We start from the raw sequence: 20704 nt of genomic DNA, 5'->3' as shown, positions 1-20704 counted from the left end.
TGGTTTTGTGATGTGGAAGCTTGTCCATTAGGAGCTGGCCCAAGACCCTGTAAACTCCTCCTCCCCCTTTTTTTTTTCCATTGATTGCCAGCAGCCGTCACATCGTTACATGCATTTATAATGTCCTTGTTGAGACTTCACTGTGTGCACATGGTTTAAATCAACGGCTTCCCAAATAGGGGGAGCAAAAGCACCAGTACTCCCTACCTGCCTCCAACAATGTGCTTGTAAACTTCAGGGACAGGGAGAAAGAAAAATACAGCTCATGGAAAAGCACCAGGGGGTTCTGAGTCTACAGTTCACACTATGCTTTGGACAAAGAGGTGAGTCTTGCATCATGGTCTAAATGTGGTGAGGCTTAGGCTTCCATACGTTTCTTCTGGAACAAATTTCACAGAACAGAAAATGTTCTGCGTGGCATTGTGGCACCTGAGGCAGATTCTCAAAGCTGTCCTTGTCATATCGAGGCATCTGGCAGGTCTAGTCCACTTGATGAACAGTGGCTAATAACTGACACCTAGAATTGGGGAAGGAGACCACTGCAAGCCTGGGGCACAGGTCTTCTCTCCCTTGCTTTATTTAGGGGGCAGACTGCAGCTCTCATCACACTTGCTGGAGTTTCCAGATAGTCTTCAGGGTTATCACTTTTAGTAAATGAGATACCTGTGGGACTAAAGCATTGTACAAAACTCTCTTAAAGACAGCTCTAGTCTGGGTTGCAACTTGGAGATGAGAATCTTACACAAGCGCTAGGGAGCCATTTCCATGCCAATTCAATCCCAAACAGCAAGCATTCGTTCCAATGGCACAATCTTCTGGTTTCCGGTTTATTCCCTCAAGGATCAATACCTGTACAGTAGCTCTACTGTGCATAAAATGGCCACTTGAAATCTAGATTGAACTGACCACTCAACAAAATATTGTCCAGCACAATGTTTTTGCACTGGGACAAATAGAATATACAATCTTGGTATATCTTTCCCTTCTTTGTTTTCTCTGATTCTGAGAGATCCAGTGCATCATAGAAAATGTCGCTTTCAGAGCATTCAGCCTGTCCTTGGTAGCCATCCAGTTTGTGTGTCTCGAGAGATCCTTCTTCATAATATTTACATTTAATATTCTGATTGGAATAGAGAAGACAGCATTTGTTTGTACATTGCTGGGGTGAGAAATAGAGAGTTTTTAATCATACCACAGGACAGCCTATTTGCTAACAGGCTGTTTTCTAGTCTGGAAATTTTATAACCTACTTAAATAAAAAGAAATCTCTCTTGGCTGAGATTTAATAGCAGATGCATTTGTGATGTCTCCTCTGATTATTCAAGTATTGCTATTTAAGTAGGTGAAATATAATTAAGAATAATTGAAATTAATTAATTTTGACTTATCTTTAGTTTTACTGCTACCGTAGTTGACAGCAGAATTTAGTCCTTACAACCATCTAACCAGGAAATGGCTTTGCCTTGTCCATGCCTCAGTTTTGTTATCTGCTGGATGGAGGGATGATTATGTTGCTTTGAAATTCTGTTTACTAAAGAAATAAAATCCTTTTTGTGATCCAGTACCCCTTCCTTGCTTCTTGTCTTTATTTGCTTACTTGCTAATTCACTTGATTTAGTAACTTCGCAATTGTAAAGACCCTTCCAGTGTGTTCACTACTTGCATGGACTGACTCACTAGAAGGCGTCCTCTGGTATTTCGGTTAGGTAATGGAAGTATAAGGAGGAGGAAAGAAGATAAAATAAAAAGTCAGACCATACTTGGTTCAGTGTCCTGCTCGCAGCCCAGCGTGGTTGCGCTGGAATCCTGCTGATGGAATGTCCTGACATTATGGTGTTTATTTCCACCACAGCCCTGAAATGTAAACAGGACATCGTTGGATGCTAATCCAAGGGACAGGAAATGACTGAGAATCCTGGACTCTTGGGCTATTGGTAGGACACAAGGAAGTGAATTTTACAGGAGGATTGGCATATGGTACCAGCAGTGCACTGGACCACGTGTCAGAGGGAGTGTTTTCAGGAAGGGTATCTGACATATGTTTACAGGGAGGAACAAAACATAGCACTAGTGTCAAAGGAAGTGCATTGGTGTACACAGCAACTTGCAGGACATTTGGCGTGTTAGGATGCTCTGTGCATCCCATCCTGATGGGATGAAAGATATAGAGAGAGTTTGCCTTGAGCTTGAAATGTGTACAGAATAAATGGCAGCTTATCACTGTGGTATTTATTTTCCCCGGTGCCTTATAACGCAAGAGTGAATTCAGCTGAGGAACACGAAAATAGCAGAGAGGGGGCCACGTATCATCTCTTGCTCCAGCCGTAAAGCCCAGAGGGCATGGATGGGAGGTAGCACAGTCAAGGAAGTATGGTTTAAGTGGTTTGATGTACTAGAAAGCCAGCTGTGCTTCTCTTAGGCAGACCTAAATAAATTAATGGCATGAGAATACTGTTGAAATTCCAGTCATGTCTCCCTCCCCCATGAAATGGAAAGGGGCATATACAACTTGCATAGGATGGTGCCTGCTGTGCTGTCTTTGGAGAACAGGGAGATGAACCACAACAAAGCTATCACCACGTGCTGTGGGGCACTTGAGACTCACATTGCTGGAAAGAGGGTTGCACCCCACTTTTATCCTACTAGAAGACCTTGACTCTTCCAAGGAGCAGCTGCTAATGCCTCCTTTGTAGTACCCCTTGTAGTAGCAAAGACAGAACTGTGTTGTAATGAATATAAAGGGGGTCCTTTATTGAAGTTGCTAAATGCATACAGACCCTGTAATTCACACTGGCTCTCTAGCTTCCAGACTGGCTGACTGCTGCCTGATGTTGCTACACAAGGTCTCCCTAAGTCTTGGTCTGGCGTCTGTACCAAGAAAAGGACTGGCTAAAGAGAAAATGAATCAAGTTTTCTGTGCTGTGAGTGTTGTGCACTGTTTTTTGTAGTAACTCTCCACACGCTCTGCTGGATGCATTCTGCAGCAAGGCATAATTTTATGGTAGGCATCTTCTGACTGTTTTCGCAAGCATCCTGCTGGCATCGTTGCCAGTTTGATACCTTTTGAACAAAGTGCTCTGAATTGTGCCTCTGCTATGCTGCTTGGGCTGGGTTTCCATCCAGATCTGAAATTGGAAATTTATTACTTGGAACTGGCTTTTAAAGGTGAAACTGACACCGGTTTCTTATTACTTACCAAGTCCTGAGGGCAGAGTTACATTCCTGACGCTGCTGTAGGTGTTAATGATTTCATCAACTCGAGAAGCACAGAGCCCTGAACTCTGCTCTTGGCAGCTAGTAAAGAAGGGAAACTGACTTTCAAATATTTTGTTTTTAAAGTTGTTTTTTTTTAATTATGTTTATATTAGCAAACTGGAATTTGTGGGACAGACTTACAGTTGGAACTAAGAGAATTTGTTGACTACTTAGTTCTTAGAAATCAAATCGATAGTAAAGCCTCAGTAGGCTGCTGAAACTGGTCTTGCCAAGCACCTCTGAAGTTGCAAAAGAACAAGAATCTGTGAGTGGGCCTGCTGTGGGTGCAGGCCTCAGAGTTTCATTTGCTTGGTATGTTTTCTATGCCTCAAAATAATCAGGAAGGATACTATTATGCAGATCCCAAGATTTTTTTCTATATTACTTTCAGTTGCATGCAAATAGCTCAAAAACCTTGCTCTAAATCTGGAGAGATTCCAGGATGTGGTTTTTTGTTTTGTTTTTAGAGTAGCTTCTGTCTTGTGTCGTGCGGGAAGATGGCATTGTGAACAAGGACCAGGATTTAAAATCAGAATTAACTGGCATTACTCTGGGCTCTGCCACTTACTTGCTGTATGATCTTAAGCAGACCATCATTCTCTTCATACCTGTATTGTGATATCCTTGTGTCTTGCCAGGTTGCCATGAGACATAACTTCTTCTGTTTTAAGCTTGAATAACTCTTTCGATCCAAGAGCTAGCTGTTTTTCAAACGACTGTTGTACATGTGACAGACTGCTGCAGAGGTAGTAAATGGAAGGTTACAGAATTTAACATTGATTAATCCTGGGTATTGATGGATGAGACTCAAAAGCTTATCCTGTAATTATTTATAGAGGTGCTTAAAAGGTGACTTGTTGATCACCATTTATATAATTAGCTATACAGAGAACATTTGGCAATAGCGTTCTTCAATCTAGGAAAAGTAAGTCAGGACCCAGGCTCTGGGAATTGAAACTTGGCAGGTGAAGCACAAATTTCTAAAGTGAGAGACAGTTTACTGAGTGTTGTGGTAGATTTTCTACTGCTGGAAATCTTTAAATCAAATGAGATGCCTATTGAAAAGTTATATTCTACTTCAGGCAGGAATTAATTTATGGCAATCCTGTGGCTTTTGCTATGCATGAGGTCAGACTAGCTGATTGGTACAACCCTTTCAGCTTTATAGTTCATAAGATTGTCTATCAGATTTGTGAGTGTAAGTCTCACTGAGGCCAGTGGAAGCCAAATAAACCTGAGGCCAGAGTTTTACATTACCTTCTTTCACATCCTTTATGCTTCCAGCCTGTATTCACTTGTTACCCAGCTAACACGTGGAAATACCCTCCTGCATTGCTTTTATCTTCTTATCACTGCACGGTGCCACTTAGTTTGCTATGGTCCAATCTGCAGTACCTTCCGCATGTGCCTTAAAATTGTGGGATGTTTCTTTTTTGTTTTGCTTGTTTTTTTAAAATGGGAATTGAAAAGTGAGAAGGTTTGAGCAGATCTAAAAGGCAGCCTATCAGGTTGTGGACACAGCTGGACATTCCTGCTCTGCTGTCCCTTTGGCAATGATTGAAATAGGGCATTCATATGTATTTGTATTTATGATTTTTTTTAACTTTTTTTTTTTCCCCCAAGCATTGTACCATTCAAAATTGCTCAGCAAAAGAAGGGATCCTTGACTGCTGAGTTGCTATCTGTGCTTCACACACTTGTCCAGCAAGTCAGATGGAGATCTTCTGTTACTTTTCCCCCTGCGCATTATGGCATAAGGCAACTAGCCTAGTGGCTCTTGTTTATTCTGTCTCCTACTGTTGTACTATACTGCTCAGAGTGGATGAGGCAGCTCAGGGGTAAAGTAGAACTCCATATTCCTGACCAAACTAGCAGCTAAATGATTGCTGTTGCTGAAGGAGCGCAGCTGGTAATAGCCTACAGGTGTTGAAGTTGGAGAGGATAATCACTTGGCTGTTTGAGTGACTATTCTGAGAAGACGGACTAGATCTTGGTAAGCGTTCATCTCCCTTACTGACACTGGTGGTCAGACTTTCGAAAGAGCTCAGTATGTCTCATGCAAATTTTTCCATTAAGATTTTCCCATGAAAAGGTCTGTTCTCAGAATTGCCAAATTTTGAAGAAAACATAGAGTTTCCCAAATGTTTCCACATTCTTAAGAGAGTTGGATATTTCAAAATTTGTGATAAATCACACCAGAAACATGTATTTATTTGTAACTATTTCCTTCTTCCCTTTTTTTTATGCTGCTGAATGCTATGCAATCAATGGTGATAGAATTTTCTAAATTCTTTTCTTTATTCTATTTATTTCCTTCATGTTCAGTAGAAGGGGAAGAGATATTGGTGAAAGGGGAAATGTCTTTGTTTTTTCTTTTTCCTTTAAAAAAAAAAAAAATCTCGAAAGGCGTCTATAGAATTCCCAACACTAAAATAGCTTGCTTCTCTTCCAAATGATTTTTTTCTTTTTCAAGACAGTTCTTTCTCCTTTTGACCAGTTCTGTTCAATAAGCTGCACTCTTTTTGGAAATTTGCCTCCTGTTTTGCACTGAAATGGAAGCTGGATAGTTTTGTGAAAATCTGCTCTTGATGGCAAGGGCCAAACTCTCTTTAAAATTAAATTCTAATTATTGAAATTCAGGTGTGTCTTGTACACGCATGGCAAGTGAAGTTTGCAGATTATGTGTATAATTCTCTTCTTGTAAACGACAGTGGTGAAGAAGGCTAGGCTGCAGGGCAGACTGATAAGATCAATGCATTTAGAGAAAGGATTTCCTGCATTTCCTCTAAATAGTAAAATGTTCCTTTTATGGCATGCAGTTGAATGGAAAAAGCATCAACTAATTGAGATGTTCTCTTCAATTAATCCCTGTTTTGAATGAATGCCCTGAAGAGCCACATATAACTTGGAGAGGTCAGGTTAGCTGTCTTTGCAGGCATCATTTCAGGTAAGCCTTTAGAACTGTGTTGTACCAAATCCTTCTTACTCTTCAGGGACTAATTCCATGAGGCTACAACTTGGACATGGCTGGATAAACTCAGCTACTGCATGTGATACGCCTGGCCCCAAGGGAGCCTGGGCAATTTTGTTGGAAGGGATCTTACAGCATCTCCTGGGTGTAGTCTAGCAGGCGAGTGTCCTGAAGAGACCAAGCAGCTGCATGGTAGAGGATTGCCTGAAGAGAGAGAACACCTGGCTTGTAGTCCTTGGGAGCTACACTGTTTTTCTGGCATAGGGGTGCATGCAGCCCTATTTTAGGATAACCTGAAATGTGAGGGTTGCTTTTGTTTTTTACCTGTCTTTTATGTCTTCAGAGATAAAAATCGAGCTGTCTTGAGGGGGAGCCCTTCTGATTTTGAAAAGGTTATGAAAAAGACGTCACCCAAGGGCTCTATCGGAGGCTTATCTGATAGATAATGTATGCAGTGCAGGAAGGTGGCAAGTCAGGGCCAAGTGTACGCTCACTTGGCACGTGATGTTTTGGTGAATGGGAGAGTGTGTTTGATTTCAGGATCCCATGGGGAGCGGCTTTATCTACAGCATTGGTGTGGGAATTAATACCCTTTCCTTCAGACCTGGTTGGGAGGAGGTTTGCAGTACCTGGTGTGCTTTGGGAGAACCACAGGCAAGAGAATAAAGTTAGAAAGTAATACAGGATGGAGAGTGTGAGGGAGTGAAGATGAGCTGCTTGCTGCTGGAACGCTGTCATTTTCAGCATCATGGTGTCTCTAGCCAGGTTTCTGTGGAGACAATCCCTAGTACATAAACTGTCAGATGTTTGGGGAGCTACATGCTGCTGAGCAGGAAATCATTCAGATTCCTTATCTTCCACACAACAGGCTCAGGAGAAGTCCTGCCAGAAAGCTTGCACCCAAGCCTCAGGGAACAGGGCTTGACCTCTGGGAAAGGGTTTTTCTGGGGTTTTGCTTACAAAAACTGAATTCAACTACTTTCTAAGCATTTGACCTGAAAAGCTCCTGAAGGGCAAATACTAGATGGTAGTGGTTAGCAGTCCTGCTGTGGCTAAAATCCCATCCTGTTCCCACAGAAATCAGTGGTCAAACATCCACTGACTTCAGTGCAAGCAGCTGAGGCATACAAAGGGAACAATTCTGCAAAGCCCTAAACTTCTGGAGAATTCAAATCCAAACCCAAGGGGTTTTTTTAGTTTGGATCATCTCCAGTTACAAAGACTTATTCCCAAGCAATGAAGTCATGAGACTGTAGACTAGCATGTCTAGGGAATGTCTTGGAGCAAGCCAGTGTAATAGCAATGGTCTTACCTTACCTGGTATGGGAACCAGTAGAGGTACAAATCCATTGTGTTTGTCACTGTGGCTGCCTGTGTTAATGCAGGGACAGTGTCTATGCTGTGGATGGTACTAGAACTGGGAAACAGTAGTTTGATAAGCGTTACCAGTCAAGAGCTTTTCTTTAAGCCTGCCTCCATTTGTTAAATCCTCTGGGGAATCACAGCTTTTAATGTTAATGACAGTTTTGTCATTATCAAAGTTTGATAAGCATTACCAGTCAAGAGCTTGAAGACTGTTTCTATTGCTATTAAATTGTTTGAGGAATCACAACTTTTAATGTTAATGACAAAATTTGGTTTTGAGAGGATGGAGTAGATGCCTAATGCAGTGGAGTAACAATCTGTGAAGACTCACCTTCTACAAATATGAGGAGTCTTTTTTTGGCTGATTGACACCCTGTCTGTGAATTTTCATGGTGTGAGAACCTATAATGAGTTTGATTTATAGGAAAACGTACTAGTGTTTTTATTTCTACCATACCTCTTCAATGCATGGATCTTTTTTCTGCAGCTTGTTCTTGTCTGCCATTAGCAGATGTTGGCTCAAGAGAGAATTTCTGCAATATTCTCTAGCCATGCAACCAATCTAGATCTGTACGCAGAAGTAAGTCCCCTAAATGCTTACATAGAGCAGGGACTTTGCTGGTAAGAGGACTTTTGAGAAATTTGACTCTTTGTTTAAGAAAGGTGCACTCTTTTCAGTGGTGCACAGTGACAGGACAAGAGGCAATGAGCATAAATTGAAGCACAGGGAATTCCATCTGAACACAAGAAACTTTTTCACTATGAGGGTGGCTGAACGCTGGTACAGGTTGCCCAGAGAAGTTGTGACTCCATCCTTGGAAGTAGTCAAAACCCAAATTGACACGGTCCTGGGCAACTTGTCCTAGCTGACCCTGCTTGAGCAAGGGGGTTGGACTAGACAGTCTCAAGAGGCCCCTTCCAACCTCAACTGCTGAGATCAATATTGCAGCATTTTCTGAAGAGCTGGCTACCTGCCTGGCCCAGCCTTATCTCAAAAGCAGCAGCAGGAGTCATGAGGATTTATTGTTATATCCAGCCTGTGAACCACTTCCTAGCGCTTTCCCTTTCCTCAGCTCCACAAGGTGTGTGGTGTGTGTCTTTTGGCTTTTGACCATGTGAAAGTTTTCGGCATGTGGCTTCTGGGGCCAGGAAGTTGGGCCTTCCCTGGAAAAGATTCTTGGTAGTACATGTTGCTTCTAAATGTCCTCTTTAGTCCCCCTTGCAGACCAAAACTAGACCTTTTTCTTAAAGGGGATGTTTTGACTCGTCATTTCACGCTTTCCTTTTCTTTCTCTCTTTTTCTCTCCCTCTACCAGTTGCTCAGAACTAGTTTATCAACTTCTGAATGAAAGGTGCGTCATGGCTCACCCCACCGCTACCTGCTCCAAGAGTTGTTCAGTCTGCCTGTTAAAGAAAACCTGTCAGATCTTTCTTGTTAATCTGGGAATTGTTTGTTTTACACTGCAGTGTTTGCAAAGACAGAAAACTCTCTTGCAAAGAAAGAAAACTCTCCTTATAAGTGCCTAAAAGAAGCATCGTTCCTTGAGAAAGACATATAAATTTTCTTCAGTGAGGCTGAAGGCAATGTCTTCATTTTTTGTATTCCCTTCAACCATTTTTTTTTTTTTTTTTCTTTTCTTCCATGTATTTCATATAGATTAGCCTCTACTGCCTGGTAAAATAATGTGGACTTGTAACTTTTTCTACCTTTCAGAGATGGACAGAATAAAATGTGTGGTTTGGGATTCTGATGTCCTCTTAATGGAAAAATATGGATTGAAGCATAAAATGGGGCACTGGAGCCTTGTGAGATGGGACTCTGTGTGTGTAAAGCCATTGTGGGATGTAATACTTGAGAGAACCCTGACCTTTGTCTCGTCTCACTCGGGCTTTGAGGGGACCAAGATGCTCCAGCTATTCTGCTGAGCTAGCTTCAAAACTCTGAAGTTGCATCCCCACCAACTTTTGGATCTGATGAGCCAAAGCGGTTAGTCACCTTTGCAGCTTTGTACAGATGCCATCCCCACATAGTGCTTGGGAAACTGGGTTGATGAAGAAAGGTGTGGCATAGCACGGCCAAGCTAGGAGAGGACTCAGTACAGAGGGATGTACATACACATCATTATTCTTTTCTGCACTGGATAGATTCCATTTTCTTTCAGGAGTATTGGATGCAGGTGGTATGGAGAGAGAAAAAGAGGCCTGGACCTTCGAGTGGGACTTGTTTAAGGAAAATTTTAGCACTGTGACCCTAGTGGCGCTGTGCATCCAAAATGTTGGAGGAGAGCCATAAAACAAACCGGCATAAAATAAACTTGCTGTACATGTTTTCAAACTTACGTCCCCAGCTACTTTTGGTGTGTTTATCAAAACATTGTGGGCTTTTGGGTCTGTCTGGTGGTGGGAATAAGAACAAGGAAATGAGATAGATATATCTATGTGGACCATAGTAAAGCTTTGTTTTAGGCCCTCTATCTTTAAATCTCCTTACTGAAGTACTTCCTTGGCTGGAAGAAGATAGGAAAGAGATGTTGCAAAAACCTGTGCTCTCAATGTTCTAATAAAGCCGGTGGAAGGAATTCCTTCTAGCAGATTATTTCTGAGACGGGTTGCAAATCTTTTTACTTTTGCTTTATTTAGAAGGGACGGAGAGCTTGAAATAAGGTGGAGTATTTGCTACAATGGCACTCAGTGGCGTTTGAAAGAGGGGGCAGAAGTCTGGACTGAGGCTGTTTCATTATTTTCAAATAGGAAAGGAAGGAAGACTTGCATGAAAGTTGTCTGGTTTTCTCTTTTAGAACTGCATTGGGGTCTGTGTGTTTGGTTTTGTGAGCCTGGAAACATTTACTCTGTAGAAACACCTCACACTGAAAACCAGGGATATATGACCAAAGCAGTGAAAGAAGCTTAGAATTTTAACTCGTATTTCAATAGTTGAGCTTAAAGTATATGTTCTACCAGCCAAACCTGTTATCCATTTTTAATATGTTTATTCACGAATTACTTGTGGGAGCTTAACTGACCAGCAGAACAGGAGGACTTTTTTTACTATTCACCAACTGTCTGACAGTGCCTTGGGTTAATGCACGTATGTTATTTGTGGATGGCTGATGCTGAACAGCTTATGTGGTTGTTGAGCAGCTCCGGAAAGTCAGTGTGCTGGCATTAGCTTACTTCCATGGGGTTGTCTCAGAAGTGGTAGGCAGGTGAGAAACATTTTGTTTGATGGGCTCCAAAGCTATAGCTGGTGAAGAGAATCTGCAAATAGAAGTAAGAAAAGAACATAAAATGTTCCTTTGAAACCAACTAAGAGACATGCAGAACACTAGCATATCCCAACAAGTTCTTCAGTCAGTGGGGTAAAAGGTCTGCATCTAAAGTCACTTTCCCCTGTATGTCTTGTGTTAAGTTATCCTCTCCAGAGTGAGTGATGCTTATCTACTGCTGCTCTGTGACGCAATGAAAAATCTGCAGGTGAGGAGGAACAGTGAGCAAAACTACATCTAGGTTTTGGCTGGCGGTGGTCTTCGGGGCGCAGGAAGGAGAAAGCTGAAGGCTGTTGCAGTGCAGTCCATGATGCACAACTCTGCACTCTAGCACTGGCTGGTGAAGGTGCAGAGGCTCTGCTCAGGGCCCAGAGAGAAAGGGAAGCTTTGACTTTCTGCACAGCTTGAGAGCAGCTTCTGCTTAGTGGTGTCAGAAGCAATGATGACTCTGCCCTCGCTTTCTTTCTAATTTGAGGCAAGCTGGTTGAGCTGTTACAAGCAGCATGGAAGAGTATTCCTGGGCAAGGAAGGTTTAAGGGGAAGCGTGGAAGTGTAGCTGAAGCATAAAACTACTACTGACATACAGCATATGTTGCTTTTCTGAATTTGTAATCAGACACTTTCACAGAGCTAGGATTAAGGTTGAAAACTAAACCTTTTTTGAGTACATCTAGCCTGGCCAGAGTCTGTGCAACACTAACCAAGTACATGTACGCTTTCTTGTTCCAGTGTGAGGTATTACCTCCAATTTAGATTTAGCTTTCTGCCTCACTGCATTGCTCACTTCTTGGAGTGAAGAAAACAGTTTTACAGCCCAAATGAAAAGGTGTTTTATCTTCAATCTAACCATTCATTTTAAATCTCAATTATTAAAACAAGAAAGTTTCTCTGTCAACTCTGCTTATAGCACCATCGGATTTTCTTTCTCTTTTTTAATGATAGAAATTGCATGAGTGAATGCAGTTAAAAAGAGGTGTTCATACTGGCCCCTACTGAAGTTTGTATATGACGTGGAATGCATTCTCCAGGAGTCAGGAAAGGATGATTTGGATGCTCTACTTTGACTTTGCTAAAATTAGCTCAAAAGGCCTTTGGAGAAAATGAAATATTTGGGGGACTAGAAGAAAAAAAAAAATCTCAGGTGCCCACCTGTCACAATTCCAGTGAGGGACATTTCACCAGAAATGAACAGAGTCTGAGTTCTGTTTGGAAGAGTCGGTCTCTTGTTCTACGAGGTTATACGTTTCCATTGGAATTAATAGGAGTCTGTTATACCCATGAAGAGGAAATTATATAGGGAATGTAGGTTGTTCACTCATCTGAGGAATGAAAGGCTCTTATAAAGTCTCTGTAACCTAATTCCAATAGTATGTTCACCCTGAAATTACTACCTTGATAAGATGAACAGAATTTTGAGTATATCTTCCAATATCTTTCTGAAGAGAAGGATAAAAAGCTTTTTTTTTCTTTTTTTTTTTTTCCCCTTTTTCTGCTGACTTTGCCTACATAAATATGATTTTTGGAGGATTCCCTGGCAAAGGTCTGAAATAATTCGCTTTACAGAATATAAGACCCTTAGTATCTGATAAGAAAGAGATTTCCTCTGGAGTGACCACAGCCTAAATATTTGAAGAACTGAATACAAAGGCATAAATTTATTTTCTTGACTAAACTATTGGCTGGTTGACCCACTGACATTACTTCCACACCAAGGTCCTTCCACAGCATGAGACTAGCTATAGTACTCCCACAGAGCACAGCATCCTTCCAGCTAGAAAACTGATCTTTCCTTTTGCCCTTTGCTCCATTTCCCGTGATAAGTGATTTCCCTCTATTCAGTTATTTAGTAACTCAAGCTCAAATTTTGGTCCTTAGAGACACTGCTTCCAACTTAGAGAAATGCTTTCTTTGGTCCTGAGTGGTTGGTTAGAAGGGGCAGAGAGATCTCATTTCCAAGATATTGTCAGTGTTGGTTTCTCTCTATTAAATGAACGAGACAAAACTGCTTCTCAAGGTGGATCCAGTCCCAGTACTAAAGTGTCCTGGTTTCGGCTGGGACAGAGTTAACTTTCTTTTTAGTAGCTGGTACAGTGCTGTGTTTTGGATTTAGTGTGAGAATGATGTTGATAACACTCTGATGTTTTAGTTGTTGCTAAGTAGTGCTTATCTTAAGACAAGGACTTTTCAGTTTCCCATGCTCTGCCAGCAAGCAGGTGTGCAAGAAGCTGGGAGGGAGCATAGCCAGGGCAGCTGACCTGAACTAGCCAAAGGGGTATTCCATACCATGGAACGTCATGCCCAGTATATAAACAGGGGGGAGTTGGCCGGGAGGCGCGGATCACGGCTCAGGAACTAACTGGGCATCGGTCAGCGGGTGGTGAGCAACTGCGTTGTGCATCACTGGTGCCCCCCTCCCCCCCCTTCCTTTTTTTGTTATATTCCTTTTCATTACAATTATTATTATATTTCATTATTACTCTTGTTAGTATTATATTTTACTTTAGTTATTAAACTGTTCTTATCTCAACCCACAAGTTTTACTTTTTTTTTTTTTTTTCCTTTCCTCCTCCTCACCCCACTGGGAGGGGGAGGGGGAAACGGCTGCGTGGCGCTTAGTTGCTGACTGGGGTTAAACCACGACATAAAGTTTGGGTTGTTGTTGTTGTTTTGTTTGTTTTTTTCATTTGGGCAATGTTATGTTTCACCCTCTTTCGCACGGAGGTTTCTGAGGTGCTGTGAAAATCACTTCCTTGGAGGGCATTTCTACTATGAGCAGCTTTCTGGGAAATAGGTGACTTGGTGGTCATCATGCTGGGATTTGATGATTGAGAACTGTTTGCCATGTAGTCGTACTGTTGCAATTTAAATGGAGAGAAACTCATACTGTAGGAGTATTCCAGTAGATGCTGGAAATGTGTCCTGCAATATTGATATGGATATGAAATGTGCTCTGGGAATTAAGGAGAGTTAGTGCTGCTATTAGTAGGCCCTGTAGGAGATGAATTGTTTCCTTATCATGCATGACCTCTTAAAAATGTAGAAAATTTTTGCCTGTGTTTGAAATCTCAGCATGAACAGGATATTCTAAGACCTTGTGGACTCGCTCCTGTCTAAAGAACCATTTTTTTCTTGGAAACAAAATAACGTTCCTTAAAGCTACTTCCCACACCGACTCCCCTCTCTAGGCTTGCGTTGCTTAATATGTTTAATTCTGGGGTTATCCCAGTGGAGCTTTTTGTGATTAATAGCTGATAACACTGCAAACCCAGCGCTAAGAACATTTCCTGGGCAGTAGCCATGCTTCTTACAGGCTGCGTTTGACTGATGTTAGGGTACGGACAGAACAAGCACTAGGGAAGAGGTCACCCTGAAGAGTGTCTCAGTGGTGTGGGCTCAGTGTTTGCATTATACATCTGCTAGTTTATCTTCTTTTCAGAGATTTGGAGATGGAGCCACTTCTCTGTACAATTTTCTGTTTTAGGCATTGCCAGGCACGACTGTAGCATGTGGACCCTTTGCTTGTAATATGAACAACTATGGGGGGAAAAAAAAGTAAAACATGTGGATTCAGTAGTGTTAGTGCCATTTTCATCTCATATTTACTGGTCCACCAGCCAATAGTTAAAAAATTAATGATAGGCTGGCAGCTTGCATGCAAATTGTTGGGTTACATATAATGTATTTCTGCTTGGATTTGCCATCCAGTCCAAATACATAGTTGGTCTTGATGTTTCAGAGCTTCTGACATTTTGCAGTTCCCACATATTTTGCTGGGAGGTAGGTGAAAGTGTTGTGTGAAAATTGAGAGTGCTTCCTTATTCAAATGGGTTTCTGGGCAGGGAGAGGGTCAAATGCTGCTGCTGCTTCTTGTTACTGGAAAGATTTTGGTACTGGTTGGCTGTTTCTTCTTTACAGCAAGTAGAAAATGGGGATAACAGCAATTTCAGTCTTTCTTGCAGTGGGAGATATTATTGCATAATAGGTATTTCTCTTATAAATGTCCTTGCCTGACCAGGGCAGCAGAGCCAAGACCTGAATTTGTTGTAGGAGCCAATGTACGACTGCTTACTGTCTTTATTTGTATGTATTCCATCCATAAATTTAAGATGTAAGATGCAAGAAAAATTAATGATTTAAGTAAGTTTTAAATATGCTTCCAAAGGGTGAGACAAAACAAACTGCAGCAGGTGATGATTTGGATAAAACCCTGTACAATCTGTCAAATAAGTCAGTGCTGTATGGAACTAGAGACAACAAGCAGTGATATTGGCACATGTTCTGCAAAGACATACATTACTGGATATAATAATAATGTTTGCAGCCCTAAGGGGATAAAGAAGATGTTCCTTCTCTAATGGAGGGTAGACTTCTGTTCTATCTGTATACAATGGGCCTTCTTTTTGAATCATGTCTAAGGACTGTATACCCAGATCAAGTGGCTGTTTAGAAGCAGGGTTGGGTTTTTTGTTGGGTTTTTTTTTCCTGTCGTGTGCAGCTGTGGTGGGGAGCTGAGGGAATTTTATACTGCAGTCTGGTTTTCTGTGGAGTGTGCTCAAATCTTTGTCAACAAGATGCAAGCAGCTTGGGCTCAGAAGCTGAAATAACTTGCTGTGTTTTCAGGCAGGCTATTGACTGGCTGTAGATACTTAGAAGTCCAGAGATGACTACCCAAACATCCGCTCTATGCAGCTTCTCTGCAGTTTTCTTTGGGTATCTGAGCATACATTTAAGCAAATTACCTGTCCTTGGGGAAGAACAGTTTGTTGGTCAGTTACCGTTCTAGGAAATCTTCCCTAGATATACTTCAGTACTTAAACTTTTTTTAATCATGAACAGTAAAGGGCCTTGACGTGGACATGACCTCTTGCCATGAGAATCCAGAAGACTAGAACTAGCTATCGGCAGCCCGGAGAAGGCAGTGGAATAGAGAGGGTAGCAATTGGCACAGGCACCACACCCTCATGTACCATATGCACTAGACCATATGGATATGCATCACATTGTAGAGAAGATGCTCACATTCGGGTATTTTAGGGGGTTTCTCCCTGTCCCTCCTTTTACTGCACTCTTTGCAACATACTGCTGTTGGCCAAAAGCACCCACTGACCATGCAAGGAAGGTGGCTGGTTTTCGGTAGCGCTTTCTTTTCAGACCGTCATAATTGATCACTACCTGTGTCACTCAGACCATCAGCTCTGCGGAATTTGACCTAAATATAGATGAGGCCTTATTCACCCTAATGCCATGAAACACTTAACAGCCCCAAAACCTAAAGCAGTAAGTCACGGCTCTGAAACCAGCTTTCAGTGTTGGTGTAAAGTCTCCCTCTGTAAATATTACAGCAGCCAGAAAATATATTTTATCTGGATGCTACTTAAAAATACACACAGAAAACAACCCAAAATCCTTGAGCAGAACTCTTTCCAAATATCCATTCTTCATGAAGACATGTTAGGTTAAAAGTTCAACAGTTTCACCAAGCTGCTGGCTTGGAGTTCAAACCTACTTGCGTAATGTTGAGGTTTCAGGGCATTGAACCCAGAGTATCCCTTGTCAGAATGTTGAACAAAAATAAAAATGCTGGACTAAAATGCTGTATATGACCTTTTCTTAACTTCATTTTCTAGATTGAATTTATTTTTGGTGCCAAATTGACAACTCTGGAATCTGAGTAGCTTAAAAAATAGGTATATAAAATCAATGACACTTAGACCTTGTCTGTGCCTTGGCCTATGGAAACCATCTCGAAGATGGAGAGAGCATCAAAATCTCAAGACCTGTTCCCTTTGTGATGCATCTACTGACTGTTTCTTCCATTTAGTGAATCACTAAAGAAGCCTTTTAACTATCATCCCCATCAGTGGCTTTTCAGTATATGGAACTGAACTGAGAACCACCGTCTTTATTATTTACAGGTTTGCAATAACATGTAGAATTATACTGTACTTTGGCTGGGGCTCTAAGTAGGAAAGTGGCAGATCTGCAGCCTGGAACCTGGCTTTCCCAGATGGCATTGATGAACATTAGTTTTGAACAGATTCAATGCCATCCATGAAAAACATGTAAAAGTCCAAATATTGTCTGTGTTGGGGTTTTCCCCAGTTATACCCATTTGCTATAAAGGCTGAGTTGCTTTTTCCAATGAGAGAGCTTCAGGAAAATTTTACCAGTGCAGGTCATTGATTTGCCTGTCAATAGTGAAGACAGCACTTGTACACCTACATCTGCGGCTAGTTTCCAGTGGTTATAACCAAGGCATATTTCCAGTCAAGTTGAGCTTTAATGTCCTGTAGTGGCCCTGAATGCAGTGTTAGAATGGAAATCAATTTTTATATGCGGTGATGACATCGAACAACAGATGAAACATTCCTTTACTAATTGTCTGAATAAGAAAACAGCATTTCACATGGAAATGAGCTGGAGTTTGGGAAGATGTAATTGGACCTTTACCATTTGTTTGTTTTTCTTAGAGCACACTGGTAGTTCTTACAGATCATTTCTCTCTCAACAGAGGCACTCTAATGCCATCAGCTGCTAATTTTGTCTGGAAAATTCAGGCACCCGGGATAATGATGACAACAAGAGCAACATTTTGACTCCCAAATCCCCTGGCAAAATAGTTACATCATGTCTGGAAATAATTGGGCAATGACAGAATGGAAAAATTACAATGACTCAAACAAGACAGGGACGCTCTTAGTAATGGGGTTTTGTGTGTTCATTCTTCTGAACGTGGCAGTTCTTAGTGCTACTGGGAAACTGGATTGACATCCCTTGTAACTAAACCCCACTCTTCCCAACAGTAATATTGGAGAGATTTCAAGTCCCTAGACCAAGCTTTAGTACTAATCTGCCCTACCAGTATTCCTGGTCTTTTGGCATAGAGGGTTGAGTGGGACAGCTTGTTCTCCAGATCACTCTATCCTTGGCTTCTTTCTTGAGGTGATCAAAGACTTGGCTCTGGGGTTTGGATGTCTTATCCTTGGGAGCTGGTCTTATGGATAGAACTGACAGACATTACTGATTAGGGCCAGTTTCAAACCAATGACATTAAAGGCATTTCATACCATAAGACCTGTAAAAGGCACGGGACTTCATGCTCCTGTAGAGGAAAATAGTCTTCTGCATTGGAACTAAAGGAGCAACGTGCTGGTTTTTGGCTGTCAATGTGTATGTCTGCTTGACTAATGTCATCATGATCTATTTCATCTTCAGTCTATGGATTCTTATATTGAATAAAGGCTTCATCTCACACTCCAGCTTCCAAGGCGCACTCTCCTGTGAAATTGCATCACAGTGTTGTACCCACCACCAAAAGAAAGTAAAGAAAGTTAAGAGTCTAACCCAGACTCTGCTGTCTAGATCTGTAGCTTGCAGAAAAGGCAGTTCAGACCCGCTCTATTGTGTAGCACGGACACAACTTGGATTGTAGTCTTGTCCTGAATTCATGGCCCGGAGATTACAGTATATTCTTGCCAAGTCCTAAAAATAACATTTTTATCACCCGGATTCTTTCAAGAGTAAAATCTGGGGATTGTAGAGAGCGTTTGAAAAGACTTACTGCTGGATGGTCTTATCCTCAGTTATGATTGGGTCCTGGGGTGGCATCTGTGGGGTTTGTGGAATTTTTTCGCCATGTTTGCTTTTATGTAGTGCATTTCCCACAGGCTCCTAGAATAACAGCAATTCGAAGAACAATGACATAACAAACCGACCCATCTAGTGAAGCTAATGCTGTGGTAAGGAAAATCATTGCATAAATTTCATTATTTCATAAAGCGTAAATTTATCCACACTGGATTTGTGGACACTGCTAAATGCTGCCTCTGCAGCAGCAGCAGCATCATTGCTAGGGTGTGAACCGTCATGGCCTGGCCAGATTCTAGCCAGGTGATTACTTTTTGCTGACCTACTGTTTTTATTACTATTTGTATAGTACCATAAGTCTACTCGGCACTGTACAAAAACTAATTTAAGCAGGTGACTAAGACCCTACGCTTGAGAACCTACAATCTCAGTGCCACAGCTAGGACAATGGAGTACAATAGCACAAAAATAAAATATACTGGTGGAATATAATACAACAAAAATAAAACATACACAAAGTGTGGTGCAGTCTTTACAGCTTGTGTCGTGCAGTAGCTGTCTCTTTGGAATTTTTTTTTTCTCTTTAATATCTGCTTAAAAAAAGAGAGGAGTTTTGCAGTTTGAGGCATAGGAAGTGGCTACTAGAAGCCATTCCAAGTCTAAGAGATGTCATGAAAGAAAGTGAGGATATTGCAATGGAACAGTGGAAAAAAAAGTAAAGAATAAAACCAAAGCTGATAGAAAAGAAGGAAAGAGAGAACTAAGGCTGGAACTGGAAAGTGTTGTTCTTCCCTGCCTGAAGGAGAAACTTTTTTTTTTTTTCCTTAATAGAAGGGAAAGGGGTAATCTTTAGTGAGGTATGTGAATGGAACAAATGTGGTACATGGTGAGGAAGACAGGAAAATTGATCTTGTTAACAGTCCAGACTTTCTGATTGAGAAGGAAGTGGAGGGTATCTGTAGATGTTACGGAAACTGCAGTGCTGCAACACTAGAAAACTTGGAAGTAATAACAGGGAGGGGACAAGGAAAGAAAGACAGGACTCCAGACTACTGCACTCAAACTAGAAAGGATGCTTATATTTAGGGGGTATGCAATCCCATTGGATCCACCACCATGGTGGTTTGAATTGTTGGCAAGCTTGCCTAAGTGTGGAATTGATAAATTAGGATGGGAACCTGTGGTAAAATAAGCACTAAGCAAAATGTATTCCTGCCTCCAAAGTTGCTGTTTAGTAGGACATCTCTGCCTCCCCTCTTAGCCAAATATCTTGTATGCTTAGATACTGAGAAGATGAAGGGTGTATGTATTCTGGATAAACACTTAAGTTGTGAATTTTACTTGTTTTGTTTGCAGTTTAAGCTGCGGTGGTCACATCGCCATTCAGAAATGTTAAAGATGTGCAGATTTACTTGCATCTAAATGAGCTGCAAGATTAGAATAAAGACTCAGCTTTTGGTGTCCAGGAGGACAGATCAGTTTTGACCCTGCAAATTTTTGTGTGGAGTCAGAGTTATAGTAAACTAATACATTTGTGAAAATAAAATAACTTCTTAGCATGTAAAAGAATGACTGGATTGTTTGGTCAGCTCAGTCAGGTATAGAAGATGAATAATCTGTACTTGATTAAAAGGTGGAAAAAAAGGTGTAAAGAAATAACAGATGATTACTAGCCGGATTTATGATACTAACTCTAACTGCTTTGCTGCTTTGTCCACTTTGTATTTTGAATCTTGATTTGACTGTTCTTTTTAAATTGTTTTTCTATGAATACAGTTTGGATAGATAAATGGATTGGGAGGAACATGAGGAACCTGCTGGTATCTTTTTTTTTTTTCTGTTTTCTTTTGTTGTTTTGGTTTTTGGTTTTATTTGGTTTTTAGTAGAGTTTTTCCCCTCATTCCCAGGTGAAGACAGAGAAAGTTTTGTAAATTAATCTTTCAGAAAGGAAAGGCCTCTTACAGTTCTTTAGCTTTTTTTGTGTTGATAAGCTGGTATCAGGTGAGAGATATTGGATTTGTGGGCATTAACAGACTAACATTAGTGGTCATTAGTCATCCAGCACATCCTGGGCATCCTTAAAGTATTAAAAATAAACAGATTTTTGACAGACACGTTGCATTAAGTAGGTTCATGGATGTAGTTACACCTGACAGTCTTCAAATAGCCCTTGCCTTTTCTCTTATCTCAGGACATATTTCCTAGGCAAATAAATTTTAAAAAATTAAAAATTACATGAAGTATTAATAATATATCATAC

The 20704-nt window shown here is 41.1% G+C and overlaps 1 protein-coding gene across 1 annotated transcript in view; it reads left to right on the top strand.

Moving 5' to 3' along the window:
- The first annotated feature begins 276 nt into the window (after positions 1–276).
- The window catches only part of DAAM2 (dishevelled associated activator of morphogenesis 2), a 147943-nt gene continuing 127515 nt past the window's right edge, over positions 277–20704 (top strand). The window contains exon 1 of the mRNA XM_050894758.1: positions 277–323. The gene's annotated coding sequence lies outside the window, so the exon portion shown is untranslated. The remainder of the gene's footprint in view (positions 324–20704) is intronic.

The sequence above is a fragment of the Gymnogyps californianus genome, chromosome 3, assembly GCF_018139145.2.
Source record: "Gymnogyps californianus isolate 813 chromosome 3, ASM1813914v2, whole genome shotgun sequence".
NCBI lineage: Eukaryota > Metazoa > Chordata > Aves > Accipitriformes > Cathartidae > Gymnogyps > Gymnogyps californianus.
The sequence above is the reverse complement of the archived record's forward strand: the minus strand, read 5'-3'. Positions and strand labels throughout refer to the sequence as shown.